This window comes from Microcebus murinus, chromosome 1 (assembly GCF_040939455.1).
Source record: "Microcebus murinus isolate Inina chromosome 1, M.murinus_Inina_mat1.0, whole genome shotgun sequence".
In the NCBI taxonomy this organism is placed as follows: Eukaryota; Metazoa; Chordata; class Mammalia; order Primates; family Cheirogaleidae; genus Microcebus; species Microcebus murinus.
Genome location: NC_134104.1, coordinates 67,109,138 through 67,133,323, shown reverse-complemented (window position 1 = coordinate 67,133,323; position 24,186 = coordinate 67,109,138). Strand labels below are relative to the sequence as shown.

Genomic DNA, 24,186 nt, shown 5'->3' with positions numbered 1-24,186 from the left:
ATATGCCCATAGTTTATTATGGCACTCATATTCCCACTGCAATGGTCTATTCCCAAATAAACATCATTTTCTTTCAGAGAGCCTGTTATTTAGGTTGACTCTGTTTTGATGTTTTACTAGAGCTTTGTAAGGTGTCACCATTGGGGGAAGCTGGGTGAAGGGTAAATGGAACTCTTTGTACTATCCTTGCAACTTCCTGTGAGTCTATGATCATTTCAAAACAAAAAGTTAAAAAACAAAAAGGAAAGGAAAGTAGGCTGAATGCCTAGGGCTGGTGTTTGGGGAAGTGAGCAGGAGGAGTGTCCAGAGGCTAACTGGGGCGGAGAAATGTTTCCAAAAGTTTAACCTATAAAGGGTCTAAACTTGCTCCTCACCATTACTTCTGCTGTCACTACCCCCACAGTGCTCTTTATTCAGCTGGTTTTAGACAGTTGTTTCTCTACTGCTTCTTAGTTATGGTGCTGAACAGAGAACTAGAGCTATTCCTAATGGTAACCAATCAATTAAGCACATTGGGTGTAATCTCTAGGCCTTCAGCCCTTTTTGGTTATTAGTTTTCCCATTGCCTAGTACTGAGAGTCTGCTTCTTTGCTGTCAGAAGTGTTTTTTATTTTAACATCTGAATTTGATGCCATTGCAGGTGCTAGAAGTTGCCAGAAGGCTGTCCTCCAGATAATTGTCCCTTGCTGTAGCTTGTATCACTGTTTTGTTGCAATTAACATTCAGAATATGCACTGTCATCTTATTAAAATTTATATTTTTTAATGGAGAAAGCACACAGAGAGTTGATTGTGGAACTGTGGCTTATCCTTGCTCTTCTTAGTTACCTGTGTCTAAATTAAGCTGAACCTCTGGGTCTCAGCTATTTCTAAACAGGCATCACGATTTACTAAGGTTAATGCCTGGGGGAACATTAACCTTGCAGACACTAATCTAATTCAGTGTCATCACAAGTGCATAATGCCAGAGTTTGGAGTTTAGCCAAAAGCACTATTCAAATGAACATTCAGTTGGCAAGAGGTGGGAAGGTGGGTGTGGACAAGGGAAGGAGAACTGCAGAAATGGTTATATAGATATTTTAATGACCTTTCTTTTTCCTCTCCCCTCAAAGGTTATATTTAAATATTGCAGAGAGGCAGGTGCTAAATAAAATCTTCAGATTACGAAGAAATCGCAATGAAAAAGTGTTTCATCCCATAGCAAGTTCCATCAAGAACTTGCTCATAATCACTCAACATTCACCAAACATCTTTTGTGTTACATGGCTGACCCAGGGTGGGGACATACCGATGAGTAATTGCAAACCATTGCAGTATATACAAGCACCCTGGGGCGCCTGATAAATGTTAGTTGAATGAAGGCACCATTAAGGAGGTCACAATTTGGCTAATGTTACTTAAAGGGCTCCCAAAGAATGAGACAACAGTGCAATCCTAGCTCTATAAAGATCATTACCAAGTCTTTGCCATACAGACTGACACAGTTTGGGCTCCAAGTGAACTGAGAAGAAAATACTATGTTAAGACTCTGCCCAACAAGGTCCAGGGCCCGATCTCTTGATCTTTATGCTCGCACCCTGCATCTCAGTTTGCAAACACTAACAGGGTTTGCCAGTTTCAAGGGCGCAGGGCTGGATCTTCCGGGAAAGGTGGCATTTGCGGCGGTAGAGGCCAAAGACTGAAATTGGCGGGGGAGAGGGCTAGGTAAGAGAGGATAAACGAAAAAGCCAAGAAATTCTTGCAAATAAAATTTCACCTAGGTCCCCGACCCTTCCATTTCCCCGAGGCTGAAACGCTCCCGACCCCCGCGTCCTCCACTTCTGAAGCGCTAGGCATTAAGGCTGAGGCGAGGGGAACCCCTTTTGAAAAGATTTCCTGAGTTCCAATCTTTTTCAAATCGTTTTCCTCTCTGGCCCAGCCTGGGGGACCCGCGGCTTGGGGCTAGCTTTCCTGGCCACCCTGGGCGGGTGACACGCAGGCGCTAGAAGATAAGCCACGCTGGGTCTTCCCAGCCAGGTCGCCGCGCCAGGCGAGGGCGGGCGCCGCGGAGCTCTTCCCGTGTGCGGGGCTTCCCACAATGCACCGAGCCGGCAGTGGCGGCGACCGCGGCGGCGCTCTAGCTGCGGCATGTCTGCGTCTCTACTGCTCTGGGAGGAGGAAGAGAAGGAGGAAGAGGAGGAGGAGGAGGAGGGGGAGGAAGAGGAGAAAGGCGCAGGGGTGGGAGCTGTTGCCGAAGCTGCCACAGCAAAAGTTCTCCCCCCTCCCCCCTTCCCCTCCTCTCAAGGCCCCTAGAAAGGTTGGGACTGCGGCCGCCTGCAGTCGGTGACCGCGCGACTCGGCGCCCGCCCGCGGTAAAGCGCTCGGCCTGGCAGGCCCGGGCCCGGGGGAGGGCGGGGGAGGGGGAGGGGGGCGGCGCGCGGGGGGAGCGCGCGGCGGTAACGGCCTGACCCCGGGGGGAGCGAGCCGCGGCGAGGCTGGGGGTGGCCAGGGGACCGGCGGAGGCCGAGGGAAACGCAGGGGCTGGCTGGGGGACGTGAGGAAGCAGGGCGCGGATGGTGGGTTGAGGGGTTGAGAAAGGATAATGACGGGGGTGGCGGAGGCGAGAAGTCGGCCTGCGAGGCTTGCGGGGGGTGTCAGAGGTAGGGAAGGAGGTGGGATGTTTGCACGGGGAGGCCAGAGGGTGCCGGGTGTCGGTGTGAAGAGGCTGAGGAGACACCAGATCTCTGTCCGCCGTGCCTGGTGCAGTGCTTTATGCACCGCAGGCCTCAGTCACTGTTGCTGCCTGAGGTGCTCTTTGGGAGAAGGGAAGGGCAGGGTTTGGAGAAAAGGGATTGCTTGCAGGAAACATAGTGGGAGTGTGAACCGAGAGAGAGGCCGGAGGAAAGATGCCGGATAGGTGGAGGAATGCAGGGGGTGGCTGTGGAGGAGTCTTGAGGATTCTAGAGGGTGTTCATTGTGCAGATACGTTAGGTATTTCATTATGGAAAGAACTGAAGCGTTTCTAAGGAGAGGAAAGAAGGGACATAGGAGTTTCTGTGAATAGATAGGGTACCGTTTGAAGCAAGACGGAGTGCTAAATATTAGAGAGGATGCAGGGAATGCATAATAGAACAGATAGATGTAGTATAATAAATATTGGTCTAAGGACTAAAGAGTTATTCCAGATGGGCCAGGATGGCCTAGTTCTCAACCTGTGTGGGCTCTTCAGTATGACATCTGGTAAGTGTGGGTCTTGGTTGTGAGTGGGGTCACTGAGAATTAGACCTTAGTTTGTAGTTTGGTCCGAGACATTTTAGACTGGTACCGGTGAATGAATATGAGAACCTCTGAAACAGACCTTGAGAAAGGGCCTGGCCTGTGGGGATTCTCTAGGCCATGAAATTTAGATTTTAGTAATTTTGAAGTATTGTCACTTACCAGAGGCTGAGTGAACACTGACCTGGCAAATGCCGTAATGGAAATTACTTGAGTTGGCGATTTTCTTCTTCACTGCCCAGCTTATCTGGTCCAGGAGAGCTAGTGCTATATTATTCAGCCTGGATTGCAGTACACAAGACTATAATTAATGTTGGAGGGGGGGTTTATGCATGGCGGCCCTTCGTTGGAGGCTCTGTTTGTAGCTATATAAATTAGTTGGCTAGATTGGTTCCATAAATCTGGGGATGGTGGGAGATCTTTTGGCATTCATAGTTCCTGATGTGAGCTGTTAGAGAGTCCTTCTCTGGTGAAAGTGAGTACTGTCTCACTGAGGTATGGTAGTATTGAAAAATGTTCCAGCCAACAAAGTGTGGGGTTTGCAGAATGTAGGATCTAGAATATCTGTTTTGATCTTAGGTTACAAGGAGGTCAGAACTGGTTATGAGGTCTAGGGGAACTTGAAGAGACTGGATGATTCTAGAGCCAGGGTGGAGGGAGGATTAGCATCTCTACATCAGGAAATGAACCAAGCTCTCTCTGTTGGATTTGCAGAGTTCACACCAGACCAGATTTCCAAGAGGGTACTCTAGGCTAGAACCATACTCTTAAAACATTTACCTGGATGTTATTCACCTTTTGTTATTAAGAAAAAACTATATATATATTACCTTGTAATATTTCTTCAACTGAGGAGATGGTAATATGCATGTTAAGTATGAAAAATCTTTTTATGGAAGTGGAGGGTAAGGTGATTAATGGGAGAGATAGTATGAAATTTGGAGAGGGAAGGGAAAATTCAATCATTCCTTTAGCAAATATCTCTAAAGGAGGATGATAATTTAGCATTAAAATGGAGAGGGGCTTTCTTTTATCACAAATTTTCTCATAGAAATAATACAGGATTATTTTAAAAATTTGTAAAACTTTTTGTCAGTACATTTAGACTTATTCTTTTAAAAATCTTTCTTACATAGTATTATGTACCCATTTTTATTGTCATCACAGTTTGACAGAACCAGTTTTCCTTCCTTTCCCCTCACCAGCACTGTAATATTATTTATTCTTTCCATTTTTTGTAAATAGAATGCACTTAAATATAGTATGTCTTTATTGTTTTTATAAATATAGTATGTCTTAATATATAGTATATAATAAATATAGTATGCCTTAAATATAGTATGTCTTTATTGTTTTTCTCCACTTTAAGTTATGATGAAGTAATGCATGTATGTGATTTAAAAAATTGTTCTGAAGGGACTTATAATGAAAAGTAATAGCCCCTGTCTTACCTTCTCACCTGTCCATTGCAGTCCCAACTTACCAGAGGCTAGCTACTACTTCTAGGCATCAATTTTTATAGTTTTTATGATTTTTTCTAGGTCTCCAAGTAATAGGCATATACTATTGTTTCTTGATTTATCAATATGACATTGTCAAGGAGTCACAAGACTTCTGTGATGAAAAGGATTTGTGTCATTGACATACTCCCCTTTCTCCTCATCTTTTCCAACCTTTGATAGTTATTAGTTCTTTTATGCGATGTCTTTGTATCTTTAAATAATATGCTTCAACCTTCATTGTAGAGTCCAGTATCCCTAGGCTGTGTCTCTTGACTTCTCCCTTGTATTAGATGAGGAGTTAGACTAGAAAGGGCTTTCCTGAAGTAGAGAGAGCATTTAAAATTAGACTGGAAATACTAGTGAGATGATAAAGGGAAGTGTAGATGGACCTATAGGAAAGACTGTGTTGTGGGAAACAGCATATTTACAGCATAAGATTTGTTGGTTAGATGTGAGGAGGAGTTGACAATGATTTAACAGAAGAAGACAGAATGGATTAAAATGGAATTGTAACAATCCTGCACAAACATGGAAGGAGTGAGACCAAAGCGTCTGTTCTAATCTGAGACTAGTTTAATCTGGAGTAAAATCTGTTCTGGAGTAGGGTACTTGTTTAATTGTTCATCTTGAAACTAGTTACCGGGTTGCATTGTTCTTTGACAGTCTTCTGGATAGTTTTAGTGTGGAAAATCTGGAAATATATTAAAGTGACCCTTAAATGCTCTTTCCAGACTTCTATGGCAATTCTTATGTTTTTAGGAAGGAATGGATTGGCATGGACATGAGTGTTTCTTTTTTTTTGTGGGAAAGAAGAGATGGGGAAATGTGAAGGGGAGAAGGGGAGTCGAAGGATGGAGGACAGGGTTCGATGGGGCTATGATGATTTGTGGGGAGACTGAAGAAGAAAAGTTAAAGAATTGTAACGGCCTTTGGACATAGTTGATATGAAGATTTATCTCATGGTCTGAGACTGAAATTTGTGGCAGTTATAAGGAAATTAGCATGTTTAAGTCATGAATATGTTGGGAATGTGGTGGAAGAAAACTATACTGCTCATGCATAGGAAGAGTCATAAAATTATGCTTTTGACTTTTGTGTGCTGAGATGCAAGTCAGTGTGATGGATATTGGGAGAATAGAAAGATATTGCTCTACTTCTTTTAGGAAGTCTTCTTTAGGTAATGGTACTTTTTGAAAGTCCTCCTTTTCATTAGCAACAGAATTCATGTGTACATTATAGACTGCCAAATTTTGTATTTGCTTATGGGAATTATTCTCTTTTTGTGTTGTAAATAGTAGATTGTAACTTGTTCTAGAGCTGAGACTTCCTTGATTTCTGGAAAAACTCACAACAACTTGATTCTTAAATGCTATTTAATAAATAAACCTGTTGAATGACTGGTAGAAAGTAGTGTTAACTATTGGTGATAATAGTGGGATTGTATGACTATTCTGGGGGTGCCGTAGACAGAATTTTGTGTGAGTGTCTGTGTGTCTGTGTGTGTGTGTTTGAGAGTGTGAAGGACAAAAGGAATATCTGACTGGGGAGTACCTTTAGATTTAAGGGAAGAAGACAGAATGGATTAAAATGGAATTGTAACACTCCTGCAAAAACATGGAAGGGGTGAGACCAAAGCATCTCTTCTAATCTGAGACTAGTTTAATCTGGAGTAAAATCTGTTTTGGATCAGGGTACTGGTTTAATTTGGATTTTCTTACCTGAGGCATAAAGGACCGTTTAGAGATTTTTAGCTGTTTTAACATTCTATCTGATTTGATTTAATTCATTTTTAAGATAATAAAAAATATTAGATGAAGGTTCTCCCCTCAAGGAATTTATAGTATTTACATTCTTTTGGGAGAGAAAGACAGATGTGAAATAATTCAATAATAGTGTAAGATTTTAGAAAATAGATTTTTTTTTTTTTTTTTTTTTGAGACAGAGTCTCGCTTTGTTGCCCAGGCTAGAGTGAGTGCCGTGGCGTCAGCCTAGCTCACAGCAACCTCAAACTCCTGGGCTCGAGTGATCCTTCTTCCTCAGCCTCCCGAGTAGCTGGGACTACAGGCATGTGCCACCATGCCCGGCTAATTTTTTATATATATATCAGTTGGCCAATTAATTTCTTTCTATTTATAGTAGAGACGGGGTCTCGCTCTTGCTCAGGCTGGTTTTGAACTCCTGACCTTGAGCAATCCGCCCGCCTCGGCCTCCCAAGAGCTAGGATTACAGGCGTGAGCTACAGCGCCCGGCCTTAGAAAATAGATTTTTAAAAAAACAAATATCAAAATTATATCTCCAGATGAGAATTTTTATATTTTGGAAGCTATTTTCAGTAGTAGTGTTCAGAACTTTTTTGCAACACCTTTTCTGAATTACCTTCTGAGCCTCTGGCATAATTCTATACAATTTACCAATTTATTGAGTACCTATTGTGTGCTTTTGGGGGAAGAGGCCTATAGAGGTGAGTAAAACATGGTCCCTATCCTTTAGGAGTTCACAGTCCCTCCAGGGTGGCACATTTATAAATAATTCAAGGCATAATCTTATTCTGCATAATTTCATTGGTGACATCTCTTTTCACTTTGAAAGATTTGATTTTTAGAAATACTGAACATCAGTATCAAATAGAGTAGATAAAGAATAGTTTTGCTTTAAATTTAGTCAGTCTCAGATATAGGAATGAGTTTCTTGGGTTGACTTATTAACTGATTTTGGAAAACACTTCCAGAGAGGAAGTGGGAAATATTTTGAACAGTGGTGATAGGTTCACATGTAGTTAGGCACTAAAATATTGGTTGAATGCATCAGATGGATAGATGGAATGAATAAATAAATAAGTGGTAGCCTCCAAAGGTAACTTATTTTAAAGAGGACCATACTGATTTGAATATGTAAATAAATCTGGGTATGTTTGTTAACAGTTTCATTACTTCCAACAAGATGGTTTATGATTAAGTTCACAAATGAGTTTTACAGATACTGTTGGAGTTCAGGGAATGGAGAAATGAACATTGGCAAAAGAATTTACGTGAACCATACTTTAGCTAGATATTTGAAAGAATTCCTTAGGGATCTCAGAGAGGAACTAAATGGCTCCAAATTTCTCTTGCAGCCCTAGAATGAACCTAGAGTCTGGATCTATTTTTGTCTGAATGCTTTCTCCCTGTTTCATTTTAGCTACTCCTACTGGTTTGTTCCTTTTCAAATTCACATTTGTTGGGTAGATGTTGAACTTCTTGAAACAATTGTGGGGTCTGTTTCCATCTATATCGAATGTAACCTATAGTTCTTTTCTGAGCCTACACCCCACAAATTATTTGGTCTGTAACTGAAGAGCATGAGTCAACTTGGCCGTTTTATCTTGGCATTTTCCTGCATGCTTTTTTCAAAACTGCTTTCTGAATTACAGAATAGGCGGAAAACTGAGGGTATGTGTCCAGTAGACACAAGCCTGTTGAATAAATGAATGAATGAGATGATGTTTGAGATAATTAGGAGCTCTGAATTATCTGTATGTTTTCTGTTTCTTTTTCATTTATTTATTTATAACCTGCCTTTTTTTCTGTAGAGTATTTACTGGGGCTAACAAACATATATGCACTGGAAATGAATGGAAATAATTTGAGGTAGTCTGGTTGAAAAGAAGATGAAGAGAGAAAAATCTTTAAAGAATATAAGATTCGTTAGTATGGATGTTAGAGAACTAGGAATAAGGTGGAAGATAATCAGATGGGGAAGGAAACATGATATCTGATAGAAAGGATGATTCTGAGAGAAGGAAAAGATTATTGAAATATGACAGGTTATGTTTAAAGAAAGCATGAGAAGATAGAAGGTAAAGAGGATTATTTGAAAGGACTATTTTGAGGAGGAGGGTGGTAAGGCTGAGGATGAGATTTAACAGAAGTTTGGAATGTAAGAGAAGTTATTTAATTATGTTGACTTATAACAGGATTTCAGAAAATGATAGAGCGAATTTTCTCTATTTAATAGATAATGCACATTTGTCATATGCAAAAGCCTATAATGATTTGCAGTCAGGAGTAAATCCTTTGGGATTTAGATTCTAGTAGGGGGTCTGGACTTGTACACAAATACCTACACTATGATCACAAATGTTATCATAAGAAAAATACCAAATGTTACTGAAGTTAAAAGGCAAAAATGCATTCAACTGGGGGGAAATCCGGGGCCACATTTTAGTGGTATAGAAGTAGAATTTTAGCTAGTCTTTGGAGGGATGGGTAGGATTCTGACTGGCAGAGATAACTGAAAGAGAGGTTTCCAGCCTGGGGGATTAGCATAAGCAAAGGCTTGGAGGTGAGAAGCCCAAGATATGTGGGGAATGGTGAGTTAGTTTTTAATTTTTAAGTTATGAACCACAGTAAGAAATACGTGGTCACGTTATCACCTAATATATGCATATATTTATGTTTGTGTGTATATGTAAAGCAAAAAGTTTCATAATACAATATGTCCTTACCATGTTGGATGTACTTGGATGTTATCTATTCTATTCTGTTTGACTAAAAAGAAAAAAAGCTGCCTGAGGGGAAAAACAAATCTAGTCACCCATTAAACTGATTTCATGACAAACTAAATAATTGATCACAACCTGTAGTTTGGAACACAGAGTTCACGAATAAGGCATAAAATGATATAGGGTAGGAAGAGTCAGTTGGGGTTGGGTAGAAAATTGATGGCCCTGAAAGCTAAGCTAAGTAGTTTGTATTTGATATGATGTGCTTAGTAAGCACACAGAAGCTGGGTTTTAGTCTTGGCCTGTTTACCCACTCTATGATTGTGGAGAATTGCTTCTTTTCTGAGTCTGTTTTCTCATCAGGAAATTGATAACCATTATACCTTCCTGGCAAGGGTTATTGTGAGGACTTGAGAATTAAAGTATGTTAATATAGGACTAAAGTATGTTAGCATTTATCATTAATGTATAGCTATTGAACTTTTTTGAGTAGAAAATTGAGCCAAGGACTGTATATTAGATAATTTAATCTGACAGTAGCTATACCTTACAGGATAGATTGGAGGCAGTGTGGTGGTAGAGTAAGATTGGAGATAAGAGGACCAATTAGGAAGCTACTGCAGAAACTAAGAAGGGCTTGAATTTTGGTAGCAGTAAGATTAGAATGAGGGAATAGGGTGTGATTGGAGGCAGTGAGGAGGGGAAGATGACTGGAAATTTCGAGTTGTGGAAATATTCAAATGGCAGCAAGCAAAATTGGATTACATTTTTGGTAGTTTAGTGGGGTACATTAGAGTAGATATAGTTTCTTTCATGTAGTGCTTAATTATTTTTTGAATGATTTAATATGTAAACTATGGAATGAGTTATGAGTAGAGACAGTGATGGATGGGTATGAGAAGGACAGGTTAGATTGCAGGTGCTTTTTTTTTTTTATTTCGGCATATTATGGGGGTACAGATTTTAAGGTTTCAATAAATGCCCATTCCCCCCCTCCTCCATGCAGGTGCTTTTGATGGACTGTCAGAATTTATTCATTCAGGGGATATTTTCTTATACTTTCTGTGTGCAAGGTTTCTATAGTAGGGGGTGTGAAGGATATATGTTTATATATGACACAGTCTGTATTCTTCAGGAATTTATCTAGGGACAAAAATGTATGCACATCTGTCAGTGACACAGGTACTATGGCAGATTTGATCAGAGCTGGCTCTGTAGAGAAATTGGTGTGCAATTTAGACCTTGAAGGATAAATAGGATTATATAGTAGGCAAGACGGTGAGATTTGGCACCAAGAAAAGGGAGTGTTATGAGTGACAGTGAAAAGTTCTGGGTATGTTTAGGGGTTAGTGGTCTAGATTAGCTGTAATTTAGGGTTTGTGTTGAAGAACGGAGGGAAATAAAGCAAAAGGTAGAAAAATCTCAAAATCTCAAAATTCAGACTAAACTAGTTTTTGAGAATTTACTTATTGAAATGTATACCATAAAGTAATTTCAAGGGTACAGGTTAATGAATTTTTCTTAGGTATATGTTTATATAGCTGCCATCCAGTTCAATATATAGAATATTTCCAGCATCCCAGAAGGCTCCCTCATATGTCACTTCCAAGTTGATATCTCCTCCAACCAAAAGTAACTATTATTGTGACTTCTATCATAACAGAGTAGTGTATGCTTTTGAATTTCATGTAAGTGGAAGTCTGGTTTCTTGGGCTCAACCAGCATATTTGTGAGATTCATCCATGTTGCATATAGCAATAGTTCATTCTTTTTAATTGCTGTGTGAGATTCCATTATATGAATATACCACAGTGCATTTATCCGTACCATGATTGTTGGACAATTGGATGGTTTGTATTTTTTAGAAGTCTAAGGAGTTTTGAGTCTGTATGCTTTGTGGGAACCACTGACAATTTTTGAGTCTGGAAGTAAGAGAGGATTTAAGAATACTAATCTGGCAATCTTACTTTTTTGAAGAGAACCTGATTACTGGGAGACAAAGTTAGAAGTCTATGGCAAAAGTATGAAGTATTGAGAGTCTAAGTTGGGATAGTGATAGTGTGAATAAAAGGAAAGAGAGAGATATAACTCAAAAGAAAGAATGGAAGGGCTTGATGGCAAATGGGTTTTTGGGAAACAGTGGAGAAAAAGAAAAGTTAGGGGAAGCTTTAGGGCTTTTAATTGGGATGACTGAGAATGGTGGTGCCATTAAGATAAATTATTGTACCAGTTAGCAGAACCACTTTGGTGTTTTAAGACATATTGACTAGTGTGTGAGGTGCCAATGAAAATATCCAGGGGGAGTTATCTAGCAAGAGTCAAAAATACTAGATTGGAGTTGAGGAAGGAGGTCCAATAGAGATTTGGGAATACATACATAGAGTTGATAATTGAAGCTATTAATTCTGGATTTGGTGGGGTACTGATGGTTGTGAAATTATTTGGACTGATAATTGAGGTGTTAATTGAAACAATAGTTGAAAGATCTAGTTAAAAAGAAATCATATATTCTGATTCTTCGGGAATAAATTAAATTGTAGGAGAGGGTGATGGGTTAAAGATTATTTTTGGGAGCTGGGGAAAGAGTTTCATATGAACAATAAAAATGTAGAAGCAGTGCTAAGGGATGAGACCCTGAATGGGAGAGAATTATAGGAAGCTCCAGGACAGAACTTGGGGAAATCCCCACAATTTGGGCTAGGAAAAGGAGTGGTAGTTACTAGAAATAGAATAAAAACAGATCAGAGTAGAATCATGTGGTACAGTGACATAAACCAAGGTAGGTGAGTCAAATGTCATTGCCAAAGATAGGATAAGGACTTGGGTGGTCAGCCATAGGATTTGGTCCATAGATATTTTGTGTGTGTGGTCTTCAAGAGAATGGTTCAAAGACCAGAATGCATGGGGGTTTACTGAGCAGGTTGGATAAATATGGAAGCAATGAAAGTAGGAATTGAATTAAGAATTTTAGTTTAAGAAAGAGGAACAACTCTTATTCCAAAACTGTAGACAAGAAGTAACAGATGGATGAAGATACAGCTTTTTAGAAACTGTGAAGAGGATTTGATTACAGGTGGAGAAGGTGAGAAGGTGTGATGTGAGGGAATTTTATGGAAGAGATTGAGTATTTGATGGGATTAAGGATTTAAATATGAAAATGATTTTGATTAGTCAATGAGGTAGAGAGTTGTATTTAGAATAAATCTGTTGTGGAAGATTTTATAGCATTCTGGTGGTGCTTAACACCCAGTGCGTGGGTGTGGAGAAAACAGATGGTGAGGATTGTCTATCACTGGGGGGATATGTAGTGAGTATAATGGAAGGTCATGATATTCTGGAGAGGGCAGTGTTAAAATGGCTGATAGACAGGTTTAAATTATGTAGGGAGACAAGTGAAGCCAGACAAAGGTAAAGAGCAGGTGTACAACTAGAACATAAAGTGGTTGTGTTTTTTTTTTTTTTTTTTGAGGTAGACCTTTGTTTACTTTTCATATACACATATTATAAGCATATATGGGAACAGGTATGGATCTAAGTAAATAGGGGATTGAATGGGTGGTCACCAAATAGTCACATCAGTTACCTCGAGTGGTTGTGGTTTTAAAAAAAAAGAGGATCGCTGAAGTTACAATCCAAGTGGTATAGCACTTCCAGTTGATGATCTGTTTTCAGTATATATGTGTGGCTAGGTAAAGTGCAGATGAAGGTTTTAGAAAAAGAAAACTGCAAAGGAATTTTTTTTGGTATTAGGATAACAGTGGGAGTGGCACTGGGAACAAGAAGCAGTAAGTTCTTTTATAAGTAGGAGAATGATATAGCTTAGCCATGAAGGAAGGAGGTTGTCCAGGAAAAGTCAAGCTTAAGGTAAGATGAGGTGGTCACAGAAATCCAGGCAAGAGATGATAGTGATCTGAATTGTTGTGGTGTGGGGATTGAGAGAAATAGATGAATTTGTTACATTTACCAGTTCTTTCAGTTTCTTTCTTTATAAAATAAATAATATTATTCTTGCAAACTCATAACCATTCATTTGTAATACACTGATATAAATTCAGCTGAGAAATATTTGTGGATTAGAAATGAGACATTGAAAAGAAAAGATGAAGTGGAGGTGTATTAAAGATGAAGTCAAGGCAAAAGATGTATGGCAGTTACATTGACAATAGTACATGGACAAGCTGAGAAAAGCTGATAAATAGATGGACTGGAATGAGGAGGTTGGAGTTGACTTGAATGTGAATAAGAATAAAATGAAGAGAGGAGGGGAGTAGCTTGCAGCAAAGACAATATGGAGAAAACATGCCACGTACCTAGGAAATAACTAATGCCAGGAGCCTATTCCTTCTCTGCAAATAAGAACAGTCTGTGCCACCCAGGATATTAAATAGGTGGTAGTATATCATGTATCTATTTTTTAAAAAATACTATTAATAATACAGACATTGAGATTGTTGATCTCTACTTGAGTGCTTTAAAACCACATCAAACTTCCTATTTGAAAAAATTGGCAATAATTTTATATATAAAGAGGTTTAGGTAAAAAGTGGAAAGAGTGAGGTGAATGGTTGGAAGAAGATGTCTTAAGACTGTGGTCCCCAACTATACCAGGCTGCACAGCAAGAGGGTGAGTGGTGCGGAGCAAGCAAAGCTTCATCCATATTTGCAGTTTGTTCCCCATCACTCCAGTCACTGCAGAAGCTCCCACTCCTGCTAGTTCAGCCGCAGCATTAGATTCTCATAGAAGCATGAACCCTGCTGTACATGGAGGGATCTAGGTTGTGCACTCCTTATGAGAATCTAATGCCTGGTGGTCTGAAGGGGGGCTGAAGCAGTGATACTAGTGCTGGGGAGCAGCTGCAAATACAGATTATCATTAGCGGAGAGGTTTGCACAATAAATGTAAGGTGTTTGAATCATCCTGAAACTATTCTCCCTACCCCCTAGTCCAAGGAAAAATTGTCTTCCATGAAACCGGTCTCTGGTGCCAAAAAGGTTGGGGACTGCTGTCTTTTTCTTTTGAGACAGAGTCTTGCTTTGTTGCCCAGGCTAGGGTGAGTGCTCTGATGTCAGCCTAGCTCACAGCAACCTCAAACTCCTGGGCTCAAGTGATCCTCCTGCCTCAGCCTCCCGAGTAGCTGGGACTACAGGCATGCACCACCATGCCCAGCTATTTTTTTTTTATATATATATTAGTTGGCCAATTAATTTCTTTCTATTTATAGTAGAGACGGGGTCTCACTCTTGCTCAGGCTGGTTTTGAACTCCTGACCTCGAGCAGTCCGCCCACCTGGGCCTCCCAGAGTGCTAGGATTACAGGTGTAAGCCACCGCGTCCGGCCGGGGACTGCTGTCTTAAGGGATCTAAAATGGCCTTTTTCTCTTCTTTTTTGTCTATAATGACTTTTTTTTTCTTTTTCTTTTTTTATTTTAGCCCAAGACAACTCCCTGAAGTCTATAATGACTTTTTTTTTTTTTTTTTTTTTTTTTTGAGACAGAGTCTCGCTTTGTTGCCCAGGCTAGAGTGAGTGCCATGGCGTCAGCCTAGCTCACAGCAACCTCAAACTCCTGGGCTCAAGTGATCCTTCTGCCTCAGCCTCCCGGGTAGCTGGGACTACAGGCATGCGCCACCATGCCCGGCTAATTTTTTATATATATATCAGTTGGCCAATTAATTTCTTTCTATTTATAGTAGAGACGGGGTCTCGCTCTTGCTCAGGCTGGTTTTGAACTCCTGACCTTGAGCAATCCGCCCGCTTCGGCCTCCCAAGAGCTAGGATTACAGGCGTGAGCCACAGCGCCCGGCCTATAATGACTTTTATCTCATATATTTTCTTAGTGTTTTAAGGAAGCTGGTTTGCTCTGTCTTCCCATTTCATTTATTACCTGTATATAGGTGACTCCTGATATATACAGTTCTAAATATGCTTTCATGGCTTGTGTTTAGTTCTAATTTATCATTTATTGAATATCTCCAAAGGAACTGTCTTGCCAATTCCAGAAACAAAATATAGCTAAAACTGAAACTTTGCTAGTTTTAAGTTTTTAAAAAATCTTGAGCATTATAACCTTATGGTTTGAAACCTTTATCATCTTCCACACACTTACTTTCATTTATGATATTTAAGACCTGGACCAAGCCCCTTATTCTTTGGCTTGTATCTCTGCTCCCAAACTTTAGCTTGTCTAGTTCTGTAGTAGTATTCATATTTGTCAAACTTTGTCTTCCATCACGTTTTCCCTTGTACTGTCAAAGACTTGACTCTCAAGTGCTTATTACCTTACTGTGGTTTAGAGATTGTCCATCAGGCCCTTGCTGTGGTCCTGGCAACTGACATTTTTAAGCCACTAAGGGACCAATATTGTCTTTTCCCCTCCTTTTGTATTTGTATTATATTCTTCACATGACTATTTCAACCTCTGAGCAAAGAATACTTTCCTTACTCTCCCTGTTCAGATCAGAGTTTTTGATGTTAGTTTGTATTTCAGAGAGAGAGTATATTTAGGGCAGAAACATGAAATGACAGTGAGAAAAATATGACAGGGCACAAAATACATAATATTGGTGTTTCTTTCTAGTGTAGCTTTGCTTCACTATTGGCTTCAGCATCTAGCCCTGGGGCATTCATCACTTTTTTTCTCCCTTAACTTCTATATCTAGTCATTCATCAAATTTAATGTGAGATCTATGGAGACCTAGAGCTTCCAAGACCTAAGAGGGCTTAGGGATGTCACTTTGCTCAATTCAAAAAACATGGCTGTCTGTAACAGGAAGTAATAGACCTGCACCGTTTGGTCAAGGATTGTTTCCAGGACCTGCCCTACCTGGGCCTTGTTGAGTTGAGGTGTGTTCTGAATATTTGGGTAGATTGTGTGAGTTAGACTAATGATGGAAGAGATATGTTTTAAGTGATAAGTATATTGATTTGACATCCATAAATGACTTCACAACATAGGGGTTGGATGCCTGATAATTTAGATTGTCATGTAGGAGTTTTTCTTGTAAATTTGAGGAAGAGCCAATATCTAAGGGATTAGAATGAAACACACACTTTGGTGTTCTGCAGGATCCTGTTCATGTGTGCTTGTCATACACACGTGTATATGTAGATACATATAATGGTGGAGAGAATTTGTTCATTTGATTAGGTTAGATAATTAGTTGTTAGGGAAATGGGCCTGGTAGTCTTGAGTTGTCAGTAATTCAAATGAATTGTTAGAGAATATTTGGAAAGATCATTGTTGGGGGCTTGGTTAGGAAATGAATTTTTTAGTGACTGTGGTGCCTTCTCTGTAATAAGTTCACATAATTTGAGGGCAGTTTGGGGTAAATTTGTGTGTTAAGTTGGAAAGTGTTAGCTTTGAGGGAATGAGGGAACAGACAAAAATGTAGTGATTGAGAAAATTATTTATGAAATATTTTGGTAGGAGCTGATAAAAATTACAAAAGTTGTGAGATTTTGAATAGCAGAGTGGGAGATGTAATGGAAGGGATTTATGAAACTTGTTGCTACAGATACTAGAAAAGTAAATTTCTAAAGAGTAAAACGGAAAGACGGTTTAGAGTAGACTTTTCTTTGGGAAAAATACAGCAACTAAAATGAGTAAGGTATGGAGAAGAGTAAGGAAGGATTAAGGGAGAGGTTTTTGAAAGAGATTTCTTATTGTAAGGCTGTGTGATATTACAAGGGCTTGCTATGTGGTATGTTGGAATACTACTTATGATTACTAGTTCAGTAAGGAAAGGGGCTTAAACTGGCCATGGTTTGGAGAGGTGCGGAGTTTTACAAGGATAATTAAGTGGAATATTTTTATTTCTTGAGAAACCCGGGAAATAGGGAGCCCTTATAGTCCCTGGGCTTCTCGAGTGCAGCCCGGATCCGCCCAGCCGCACAGTACTTTGTCGGTGGCCGGCTTGGCGGCTGGCGGTGCAGCAGCGTGGAGCTGCGTAGTGGCCGTGGGGACTTGTGCACTCACCTCCCCCCGAGGGGGCGCTCCTTTGAGTGAGCAGGCCTCAGTGCCCTCGCGGCTGCGGCTGGGAGGAGGGGCTTTCGCTGAACGCCGGAGCAGACCTCCGCGCGCGGCTCCCACGGCTTCCGTGTGTGCGTGCGTGCTTGTGTGCAGGGAGGTAGTGGCTCCCGCGGCTTCCTTTTGTGTGCGCGCGTGTGTGCGTGTGCGCATTTAGAGGTGTGCACGCGCGCGCGTGCGTGCTCCCGCCCGCCCGCGTGCTCCCGCCCGCCCGTGTGTTGAGAGGCGGCTGAGGAGTGCGGAGGAGCCGGGGCTTTTCCTGCCCGGGTGGCTGGCGAGCCTAGGGCCTCGGTGTGTGGTGGGGCCCCGCCGCTGCCGGGGCTCCCAGACACCGCGTCTTCCGGGTCTGCCCTGCTGGCGCAGAGTCAGTGTTCCTTCTCCCAGCGAGATGGCAAACTTTGTGAGTGGCCTCTCCGCTGCAGCTAACAAGTGTCTGCCTGACAGCGGAGGCTGCCGGAGGCTAGCGGACACCCTTCTTCCCCTCTTCTCCCGGTTTTTACAAATCTTCTATTGGACTGCGTTTTGTTTACAGTTTCATGTCTGCGAAAAGGTCAGCGGGTAACTTGGTGTGCTAGACAAACAGTTTTTTACTTGGTATCAAGAGCAAAAAATGTACGCCTGTGTCCTTATATTAGTTGGGCTAGTAAAACCTGCATGTTTAGTGGTAAGAACAATCCTACGGGCTTTCCAGAATTAGGGTATGGGGCAAACTTTTGCTCTCCTGCACTTTTTACAGTGCCAGAAAAGAACTATTTGTATAGTAGACTAAAAACTACAGTTAGGAAATGTAAATGTTGAAGCTCTTCCCAACAGCTTGAATTTAAAACAGCTTTTTTGTTTTACGTAATAATTATGATTTGTTTAGTTTACATATACAATTTTGCAAAATTGGACAGGACGTGATTTATAAAAGAGCATTTCTTAATTTTATAGAGGGCAATGGTGAAGGCATGCAGTTTTGAAATTTCAAGTATGTTAAATGTTGCTAAATCTAAAAATGTGTTTGCAGTTGTCCTTTGGGTGCAGGAGGAAGTCCTGGGTTTCTCTGTGCTTATTTCTGGGCAGATTTTCAGTATTGTCAGCATGATATGGGTGTAGAACCTTAACCTGAGTGAATAATTTGCTTGAGATTACCAGTCTGTTTTGCAGTTGGGAATAGACTCTGGGTCTCTTATTCCCAGTCTGGTGACCAATCCAAGAATAGACTAAGGAAACTGGGTATTTGTTTGGTGGAAAATATGGCTGAGCCAAAAAGTGAATGTGTGAACATTTACTTTTCTGTTGTAACATTTAAATGTAATTTTTCCACACTGGATTTCTTTGACTTTTCTTTAAAAATGTAAAGGACATGAAGATATTCCTCAGTGTTACGTTTAAAGGGATTTGTACCACATTTACATAGGATTAAAACAGATAGATGTTTACTGTATATAACTGTGACTGGATTTGTTTTTCTTGTGGATATTCTCCGTGTTAGAGAATAGGGAGTAATTTGAAAATGTTTAGCTTCCTCAAATGCTAGAGAGAAGATGAATTATGTTAATTTCATTAATCTCTGTTAAAAACCATTGGACCTCTTTATTGGGAATGCTTAACAAGTTAAGGATGGAAAACCTGTAGGTTTCCCTCACTGCTTTATAAACTTTTATTCTTATTGTTACTACATTAGCCACATGCAATACTTGGTTAATGTTTTCAGTAGGCCTCATACAAAAGGGCACCTTTTCTTTTTATAGTGTATGAGTTGCAATTGGACCTTCTTGTTTCGTTAGAAAACATTCCTAGCCTTCCTCCTATATCACAAAGCAAAAACAGTGTTTCTTCTTCCTCTTTCCCATCTCTACAAAAGAAATTTTTAATCTAATACACTGGTTCTCAAACCAGAGGTGATTTTGTCAATATCTGGAGACATTTTGGTTGTCATGCTGGGGGATTCTATTGGCATCTAGTGGGTAGATGCTAAACATCTTATGATGCACATGACAGCCCCCACAGCAATGAAATTATCCAGTACAAAATGTCAGCAGTGCTGATGTTGAGAAACTCTAACCTAATATATTGAGAATAACATTCTCCCAAATGATTTAAACCTATGAAAGTTATTTATAATGTAATTGGTATTTTCATATCATATATGTTATAAATCTTCCAAAGTTGTCATCAGAATGATTATTGGTCAGAGGTTATGAAGTATATATTAGAACATAGGATTTTGGAGCTGGAAGATTTAACAAGTATAATTAATTCCTTCAGTATGTTGATGAAGAACTGAATTTCAGAGAGATTGTGACTTACACAAGGTCCCACAGATGATGCAGAGATCAGGTCTCTTGTTACTTATCTCTTGTTACATATATCTCAGTTTTAATTTACCTCTTTAATTTAAATCATTACTGAGCAAAAGTGTATTTTATAATTTTTGCTTGATACATAAATTAATCAAAATTTAAAAATAATTGCATTGTGAGAAATATTACTTTTCAGTGAATTACAGGTACTTTTTTAGATTCACACTTGTTTGTTGATTTCTTCAGTATGGTATTATAACCATTGTAAACTTTTCAGCATCTTCTGTTTTTTTATTTGTTTGTTTGTTTTTTGAGATAGGGTCTCACTCTCTTGCCTGGGCTAGAGTGCAGTGTTATCGTAGCTCACTGCAGCCTCTAACTTCTGGGCTCAAGTGATCTTCCTGCCTCAGCTTCCCAAAGTGCTAGGAAATGCCTGATTTTAAAAAAGTATTTGAAACACAAAAAAGACACATACAATTTTAAAATAATTTAAAGTTAGTTATGATAACTTAGGCAAAATTCTGAATGCAAACCAAGCTGGAATTATTAAACTATCTTAAGGTAGGTCGAACTTACACATTTGTTCTGTTGTGTGGAGCATCACTATAATGGTGAGTTATTGAGCTGATTGTAAATCTGTTCTAGGAAGGTTCCTTTGGTTAATTTTAGAAAGAGATATTGGAACCTTCAGATGAAATGTAATTGGGTAAAATACAAACTAGATATTTTGATGAAATATTTTCAGATTACTTAAATGGTGTATTATCAGAGAAAGAAATATCACTGGGATTTTTTAATGTTTAAATTTTTTCTGTAGTACCAGCTTTTTAAAAAATGAATAAAACAATGAAGACAAAAGACAATATGTGCAAAGACTTCTTTAAAAATTGTTTTATATAAGAAATTTATTTTATGGGAAAAACTTAAAATGCGTATTAGCAAAAAGAAAAATAAGAGAAACTGCTGTTAATATTTTGGTGTATGACTTTATTATATTTTTATTAACTTTTTTATTATGGAAAATTTAAATAGATGAAAAATAGAATGGTATTATGAACCCTCATATACCCTTGACCTAGTTTACATAGTTAGAGGTCAGTGGCCAGTCTTGTTTCATCTGTATCTCTGACTTAACTCCCTTTCTCCTCTCTCATGTTATGTTTTAGAAAACTTTATTTTGAAAAAATTGTAAGACTCATGGTAAGTGGCAAAATTAGTACAGAGTCCTATGTGTCCTTTACCTAGACATCTTGTAAAGTTCTGGTAAGACATTAAAACCAGGAAGTAGACATTGGTATATTACTGTTAACTAGAGTACTGAATTTACTCAGTTTTCACTATTTTATTTTAACCTGCACTTGTGTGTGAGTGTGTGTATGTGTGTGTGTAATTCCAAGCAATTTACCTCATATATGAATTCATGTGACTACCACCACAATGAAGATCCAGAACAGCTGCATCACTGCAAAGGAAGCCCCTTCTGGCTATCCTTAATAATCCCATCCCACCCCGGCACTCCTCCTTGTTCCCTGGCAACCTGTTCTCTATCTATAATTTTGTCATTTCCAGAATGGTATGTGACGATGTATTAATACATACTTTGTGTAGCAGTTCAGCTATTGAAGGACTTTGGTATGTTCCAAGATTTTGCTATTACCAATAAAGGGCTTATGAACATTAGTGTACATGATTTTGTGCAAACAAAAGTTTTCGTTTCTCTGTGGTAACTGTCTGAGAGTGAGATTACTGGGTTGTATGGCAAATACATGTTTTGTTATTTAAGAAACTTCCAAATTGTTTTCGAGAGTAGCCACACCATTTTACATTGCTGTCAGCAATATATGGGATCTATTTTTTTCTGGATCCTTGCCAGCATTTATTAGTATTGCCATTTTAAAATTTTAGCTGTTCTAACAGTTATATAGTGATAATCTTATTATAGTTTTAAGTTGCATTTGTCTAATGGCTAGTGATATTATATGTCTTCTTATGTACTTATATGCTATTCACATTTCCTTTTTTGTGAAGTGTCCATATCTTTTGTTCATTTTCTAATCAGAATATTAGATTTTTATTGTTGAGTTTTGAGAGTTCTTTATATATTCTAGATATAAGACCTTTTCAGATACATGATTTGCAAACATTTTCTTTTAGCAATCTTTACATCTGAACAAGGTCTTTTGCAGGGCAAACATTTTTAATTTTGATGATGACCAGTTTATTTTCTTTTATGGAACATGCTTTTGGTGCCAAATCCAAGAACCCTTTGCTTAGATCCTGAAGGATTTCTCCTGTGTTTTCTTCTAAAAGTTCTATAGTTTTATGTTTTCTGCTTTATTTATTTATTTATTTTGAGACAGAGTCTTGCTTTTTGTCCAGGCTAGAGTGAGTGCTGTGGCGTCAGCCTAGCTCACAGCAACCTCAAACTCCTGGGCTCAAGTAATCCTCCTGCCTCAGCCTCCCGAGTAGCTGGGACTACAGGCATGCGCCACCATGCCCGGCTCATTTTTTGTATATATTTTTAGTTGGCCAATTAATTTCTTTCCATTTATAGTAGAGACGGGGTCTCGCTCTGCTCAGGCTGGTTTCGAACTCCTGAACTCGAGCAATCCGCCTGCCCTGGCCTCCCAGAGAGCTAGGACTACAGGCGTGAGCCACCGCGCCCGGCCTGTTTTCTGCTTTAATTCATGATTCACTTTGAATTAATTTTTATATATGGTTATGAAGTTTAGGTCAGGAGTCTTTTTTTTAGCTTCTGGACATCCAGTTCTTCTAGTACCATTTATTGAAAGACTATCCTTCCTCTACTGGGATTGCTTTTACTCTTTTGTCAAAAAATAGTTGAATGTATTTGTGTTGGTCTATTTTGGGGTTCACTTCTGTTCCATTGATGTATATGTCTGTTTTTGCTCAAGTATCACACTGTCTTGATTATTATTGCTATACTCTACATCTTACTGGGTAGAGAGCTTCCTCATTACTTTATTCTTCTTTGTCAGATTATTCTAGCTCTTCTGGCTTCTTAGCCTTTTCTTATAAATTTTTGAATAATATCCTCTATATCTAAAAAAAATCTTGTTGGGAGTTTGATGGGAATTGAATAAACTTACAGTTAAGTTTGAGAAGAAGTTTTTTGTTATATGGAAACTTTCAGTCCCTGACCACAGGATATCTCTTCATTTACTTAGATCTTCTGTATTAATTTGAAGCAAATTCCAGCCATCATATAGTTTTTCTTTAACAGTGATATAACTTACATACCATACAGCACACCCCTTTAAAATGTACAGTTTATCGGTATTTAGCGTATTCACAGAGTTGTGCAGTCATCACCATAATCAATTTTAGAACGTTTTCATTACCCTAAGAAGAAACTATTCTTTAGCAGTAACTCTCCATTCTCTCTTTTCCCAGTCCCTGGCAACCACTAATCTTTCTGTCTCTAGAAATTTACATATTCTGGAGATTTCATATTAATGGGATCATAAAGTAAATGGTCTTTTATGTTTGATTTCTTTCACTTAGTATAATGTTATATGATATAGTGTGTGTCAGTAGTTCATTTCTTTTTATTGCTGAATAGTAATCTGTTGTATGGGCATAGCACATTTTGTCTATCAGTTGTTGGGTTGTTTTCACTTTTTGGCTATTATGAATAATGCTGCTATGAACATGCTTCATGATTAAGTTTTTATGTGAACATTTGTTTTCTTTTCTCTTGTATATACCTAGTAGTAGAATTGCTGAGTTATATAGTACCTCTATGTTTAATCATTTAAGGACCTTCCAGACAGTTTTCCAAAGTGGCTTTACCATTTAACATTTCCACCAGCAATATGAAGTTTCCAATTTCCTCACATCCTTGTTTTTTTTTTTTTTTTTTTGAGACAGAGTCTCGCTTTGTTGCCCAAGCTAGAGTGAGTGCTATGGCGTCAGCCTAGCTCACAGCAACCTCAAACTCCTGGGCTCAAGCAATCCTGCTGTCTCAGCCTCCAGAGTAGCTGGGACTACTACAGGCATGCGCCACCATGCCCGGCTAATTTTTTCTATATATGTTAGTTGGCCAATTAATTTTTTTCTATTTATACTAGAGACGGGGGTCTCTCTCTTGCTCAGGCTGGTTTAGAACTCCTGACCTTGAGCAGTCCTCCAGCGTTGGCCTCCCAGAGTGCTAGGATTACAGGCGTGAGCCACAGCGCCTGGCCTCCCACATCCTTGTTAACAGTTGATACTGCCTTCTGATTATAGCTATGCCAGTGGGTATGAAGTGGTTATTTCATGGTTTTGATTTGCATGTCTCTGATAGCTAATGATGGTGAACATCATTTCATGTTCTTTTTGGCCATTTGTATATATATTTTTGAGAAATATCTATTTAGATACTTTGCCATTTTTTTGGAGAGAGGATCTTGCTCTGTTGCCCAGGCTGTGCAGTGGCACAGTCATAGCTTATTGTAACTCCGAATTCCTGGGCTCAAGTTATCCTCCTGCCTCAGCCTCCCAAGTAGCTGAGTTTGCCCATCTTTTAACTAGGTTGTCTTTTTGTTGTGCTGTAAGAGTTCTTTATATATTCCTAGATATTAGGCTTCTGTTAGATAAATGATTTGTAAATATTTTCTCCCATTCTTTGGGTTGTTT

At 39.3% G+C, this 24,186-nt stretch overlaps 1 protein-coding gene across 3 annotated transcripts in view; it reads left to right on the top strand.

The window, feature by feature from the left end:
* Positions 1-2,126: 2,126 nt before the first annotated feature.
* ZNF148 (zinc finger protein 148) overlaps positions 2,127-24,186 on the top strand; it is a 134,540-nt gene continuing 112,480 nt past the window's right edge. Inside the window, exon 1 of one of the 3 annotated variants that reach the window (XM_012780425.2) lies at positions 2,127-2,350. The gene's annotated coding sequence lies outside the window, so the exon portion shown is untranslated. Of the gene's footprint in view, positions 2,351-2,686; positions 3,219-17,536; positions 17,811-24,186 lie in introns of those variants that run through there. The other 2 variants (XM_012780426.3, XM_012780427.3) reach the window with 2 other exon arrangements.